Source organism: Chamaea fasciata, unplaced genomic scaffold (assembly GCF_029207755.1).
Source record: "Chamaea fasciata isolate MVZ Bird 193981 ecotype frontalis unplaced genomic scaffold, bChaFas1.0.hap1 SCAF_2, whole genome shotgun sequence".
Taxonomy (NCBI): domain Eukaryota; kingdom Metazoa; phylum Chordata; class Aves; order Passeriformes; family Sylviidae; genus Chamaea; species Chamaea fasciata.
The window spans coordinates 20,863,887-20,869,559 of record NW_027094087.1 but is presented as its reverse complement, the minus strand read 5'-3'; the positions used below and the strand labels follow the sequence as shown (position 1 = coordinate 20,869,559).

The 5,673-nt window shown below is 37.5% G+C and overlaps 1 long non-coding RNA gene across 1 annotated transcript; it reads left to right on the top strand.

The window, feature by feature from the left end:
• Positions 1-924: 924 nt before the first annotated feature.
• LOC136285837 (uncharacterized) lies at positions 925-4,275 on the top strand. Its single transcript, XR_010719570.1, has 3 exons — positions 925-1,253; positions 3,050-3,182; positions 3,887-4,275. It is a non-coding gene; the product is annotated as an uncharacterized lncRNA (long non-coding RNA).
• The last annotated feature ends 1,398 nt before the right edge of the window (positions 4,276-5,673 follow it).

Here is a 5,673-nt window from a genome sequence, read left to right as displayed (position 1 = left end):
CCTGTCCTGGATTTTTAATAATTTTTTTTTGCAATGGTTGAAAAATACAATGAAATCAATTTGTTGAACCTGTGTCCTCCATCTCAGTAAAAGAATAAAACATTTGAAATTCTCTAGGTTAAGGGAGTGAAAAATTATTGTTGTGGGCTCTCCAGTGAAATCCGTGACTTGTGTAAAAAAACTTTAAAAATCCTTCAGGCAGAATATTTTCAGAAAGAGATTTTTTTAACTGTTGAGAACTTTATTCAATATGGACAAGAGAAAACATTCTTCCATGAAATGCTAGAGAGATTTCAATGTATTGGGCAGCTGGAAAACATTAGAGATCAAATGAAAACCTTCTGAATTGAATTTTTCATGGTGGTTGGTGATTATTACTTATTACAGTACATGTTAAATTGCCTTTGCTCACTCATGATGATTTAGCTTACATATTCACTCTTGAGTACATGAAAGGTTTGAGTAGTGGAATTAATTCCTCTTGGAAAGAAGCTCCCAGACTTCAGCATAAGATGTGTCTTTCTGGTCAAATTTTTCCTGGCAGGAAGTTTTTCTTACAATGAGATGGCTTGAAAGGAAGATTTCATTGTTATTTCTTGCAGAGATGTGTGGGTGCTATTTTTTAGTTTTACTAGGTGACATAATGATGTCTATCTTAAAATAAATGCTTTTTGAAAACTTCATTTTCACAGACATTTCAGATGAAATCCAGCTGAATCACTGGGCCATCAGCCATCCCAAATAATTGAGCCCATTAATTTCAGAAGAATGACAGCAATGTTCAGTTTGCCTAGGAAGCAGAAGACCCTAGATTGGTTACCCAGGTGAGGGTTGCTGAGTTTCTACTTAGCTGATTCAATTCACTTAAGGTAATTTAACTCAATGCCAGTGTAATTGGAGTACCCAGATCCATACCAGGGAAACTGTTAACAAACCTTCATTTCTCCACCTTTTTCTTCAGTTCATCCTCGTCTTTTATGGTTGTGGTGACCAGTAGTACCAAAGCCTGTGAGCTTCAGACTTACTGGAGTGTATATATTAGGAGGGGGTGAAGGGAGAGAAGCAAACTCCTCATTTAGTAGATTGCTGTGCTGTAGGTGCTAGCAAAAAGAGAGGATTTTCAGCAGCCTGTGTAGTTGGGATGTTCACCAAGTTGTTTATTCAGTAGTGACTTTGGGACTGGAGACCTGTAATTTGAATCACTAACAGCCTTCCTCCTGCTCCTCAACCATGCAAGTTCATTCTGCTGTGAGGTAAGATTTTACAAATATTTTTGCAGCCACAGTTAAGCCTATATTTAACAAGTTGGGCAGAACTGCAACAACTTGTAGCAATGAAGACTTGAAACCAGCATGAAAATATTTTAAAGCTTCAACCAAAGCAGGATGAAGAACATGAGCTTTTTACTTTTATGATTACAAATAAGAAGGTTCTTCCCTGTTGCTCAAAACATTTAACCCTCCAAACCTCTTGTCTGTACAAAGCTGTCTCCATTATTTACATTAGCAGAAACACAGGGTTGGCTTTAGGACACAGGGCTGGTTCTTTAGGCAGAGTAGGAAAATTCACAGGCCAAATACTGCTCTGTGGGGTTGAAAGAGAAAGTTACTTTCCTCTGTTGCCATGTCATATGATGGAGGAGACCCACATTTAAAATGGGTGCTAAATCCTTTCTTGTTACTTTCCCCAAGTAAATCCATGAGGCTCACTTTTACTCTCAAGATGGATTACATCACTTAATCATACTTATTTAGATATTGATCCAAAGGTCTATTAAAAGCAGTGTGTTGTCCATGTGTCCTTAAAGAGAAAGAAAACTTTTTTACAAATCTAGTATTTATTGATTTTTTTAAATGAAAATTTTCTTTATATTTTCCCACACACAAACCTGAGAAAATATTGCAAAATTGGTTTTGTGAATTTTCATTCAAAATTTTAACAGGATGCTTAATACAACGATAATTAAGATAGTTCTCTGCTTTGTTCTATCCAACATATGGACAAACTCCTTATAAAGTAAGACTTTGTTTTTCCTACCTTTATTACCATTTCATAGCTTAAAAAAATTGAATTTCCCCCCACACCCTCTTAGTTGTAATGGTTTTTCTTGTGATCTGAGACTTAGGATATATGGCTGTACATCTGGAAACTTGTTCTACTTATCTCCAAGATCTTAGTACAAATGATACTAACAGGCAACCAACCAAGGAAATTATGATGCTTGGACTGTGTCTTTGAAAAGGATGTTTTGAGTGATGCGTGGTTATAATTTTCCGGATTGCATTCAGATGTCAGAACTGGCAGTTGCTTCCCCAAACAGCAGGTGTTCGAGCTGACAGACAAGATGGTAATAATAGCCAGCATAAAATTTTATGGTGAATTCTATATAGCACAGTATCTGTGTTTGACTACATGCAGAGTCATTAGGCAGTGAGAGATTTATGAAATCCCCAGGCTGATATGAACAGAAACTCAGTTCAGTCACTGAATGTGGAGAAAGTCAGTGAGCAATGAGCATGAACGCTTCTTTATTCCTTATCAAAATGACAAAGACTTTTTCAGTACTATCTCCATACATTTACCCCATGTCTCTTCTCTGTGAGCACTCCTGTAAACATCCTTGAGACACTTATCTGCCCGAGCTCTTTGGGCTGTCTCTGTCTCCCTGCAAACTAAAGTGGAGAAAATTATCAGTAACATATGAACGATGCCCCTGAAAAGTTCTGGGGCACAGGCATGCCTACTGGATGCAAATTTGGTAGAATTTGATGTCTTCTTAACCAGAGTAAGGGTACATGAATGTGTTCAAAACCTTTTGTATTATAGCTCACACTGAAATGTCATAAGATAGTTTAGAAAGAACAAACACAGTATTTCAATACAAACTTGGCAGAACAACCACAAAAGAAGTGTTAACAAAACAAACAAACAAACAAACAAAACCACCACACACACACACACAAAAAAAAAAAAAAAAAAAAAAAAAAAAAAAAAAAAAGAAAAGAAAAGGAAGAGTCTGGTTTCAGATGCCTGTTTTCTCTGTTTTTAGGCTGTAGAAAAGACTCACAACTTATTCTTAACTGCTGGATGATCCTTCTGACAGACCTGTGCTCCTAGTCTGACCCATACGTATTCTCTTAAAATATACATTGTTGAAACTTCAACAACATGAAGCTGAAAAGGTGGGTGATCCAAAGAAAATGTGCTTGCTATCCAAAATGCCTGTTGTTCCTTTACTTCAAATATTGACATTTGTCTGGGTGCTTCTTGTTGTTTGGGTTGTCCACAGACCAATTTAACTAAGACCAGCCTGCCAAGAAATAGGACTTGTCTCAATAGGAAATTTCACAATCATTACCACTGTTTAGTACCTGCTTTCAGTCTCATTGTATTCTTTAATAAACCAATTTAACTTACAAATTGATGAGGTTTCCTACCTGTATGTCACCATGCCACATGGTTCTGCCCTCACAGTAATGTTATATACAGCATTTTTTCTACATTTATTTTCAATTATTTAGGCATGCATTACTAGATCTGTGTTGTTCAAAGATCTCTTTACTGATCTATTACTTGGGGTTTTAATTTACTACTGTGAGCTTGGAGGTAGAGAAAGCCACTAAAAGAAACTTGTCACAGATAATTACAGATCTACAGGCAGACAGAAAGAAGTTTCCATTCTAGAAAAATGTTTCTAGAATGGCTGAGAGATTTCTGAAGATTCAAATTCTCGTAAAGACTTGGTAACCTTATAATGTGCCTTTATCTGTCCTTAGTGTGTTGTAACTTTTGGTTTATATATTTTATAGTTATGGTGTCATTTTAAGGGACAATTTAGTGGCACAAGAGAATAGAGATAACAAGGGAAAATCTGATTTGATTCCAGAAAAAGAAATTCACAGCAAAGGATACCAAGCACCGGAACAAGAGGCTCAAAGAAATATTAACATTTTCATCCTTGGAAATATTCTAGATTTGGCTGTGTATTATCCTAAGCAACCTGCTCTAGCTTCAAAGAAGGATCTGCTTTTAGCAGGGACTTGTACTAGATGGCCTCCAGAGATCCTTTCCAACCTAAATCGTTCTCAGATTCTCAGAAAATTCTGCTCTTTTGTCAATAGTTTGTGAAGAAAGTTCTAACATACTAAAGATTATAAAATCTAAAATTTTAAAGGATAGCAATAAAATTCTAATAGTAAATATTTCCCTCTGAATAACACAGTGACAAAAGATATTTCATTGAGTTGTCATAGACTGAATTCATTAGCATTTGTATCAGGGAGGTCTCCGCTGTCTTTTCCTAGCTAATGGGTCAAACTCCTTTTCCTTTTCAATTAAAATAAAGCATCAGCCTCCACCTTCCACTGCTTTTTGCTGTCACTTTGCCAATTAAAATATCACAGATGAACATTCTAATGAATGGTTCATTCCACCTCCCAGCAGGGGAAGAATCTTCCCTTCTGCATGCTGATGGTGCTTTTCCTTTTCTCATTTTAAGTCTCCCAGGGTTTCCACTACTGCATTTGCCCATCTACTTATTGAACAACAAACAGAACTCAGTCTAATGAAGTTTTCCCTAATACCAACCTGTTTTCTTATCTTTTCCTGTTGATTCTATCTCGCATATTATATTAATATACCTGTCCCCCTCTCTGTGTTTAAATATTTCTCATTCTTTTAGCAGTTTATATGTTATCACCTTCATTTTCCTCTGGGTATTGCTCTTCCCTGCCGTTTTTTGCTTCTCTGAAGTCCTGCCATCTTTTTGATCACTGGGCATGTGGAACTAAGCATTGCCTTCAAAGCCCACATGTATGGGAGCCAGGAAGAATTTAGGTTATTTTCCCCTTGCTCTGTGATGAGGTACCTCTGCAAAAACAGGATAGAAGTGCATTTAACTTTCCTTTCCTGAATTTACATTACAGTACAGCTGTAGAAATTTATCATCCACTGTCTCCATCAGAGTTCTTTCAGGATTACTGCCTCTCTGAGGAATAGCCCCACTGAGGAAGTGAACTCTGGGGCCTAAGAAATAGTCCTTTGAGACAGGTCATTAAAATCACTGGGTTCATATGTCTCATTAAAAAAATCAGAGGATAAATGTAGTAAAATGCTCTGTATGCAATGAAGCCAGCACAGTCTTTTCAGCGTGTTTAACATATTAATGGATGCTACCTACACGTCATGCAACTGTATGAAAGCACAGACTATGCAGAGATTTTCATGCAGCTCTGAACTCACAGCGTTGTGTTGTAAAGGTCAGCTGATGAACATGGACCAAATGAGGAATACTTCAAGCATGTGAATGAAGCTAACAAGTGGAGAAAGGAAGAAGAGAATCAAACTCGGGGGTGGGGGGGTGGGGGGGGGGGGTGGAGAAGGAGGAGGGAGATGACAAGGAAATGGTAATTCCCCGGCATAAATACCCTATATAGCTCTCCTACTCAGAGTCTGCATGATAAACTGAGAGCTATCCAAAGTCTCATTCCCTTTCCTCCTGCTCATCTCCGCTCCATCTGACTCCAACCCAGAGGAGGCCTGCTGAGAGTGCATCTCTGTGTCTGTGCACAAAAGGATCACTTGTACCTGCTTATCTTTTTGGGTATGTTCTTCATTCAACACCACCAGGAGTGTGTTTCTGATTAGCTAGAAAAAGAACATGTTCTATTTCAC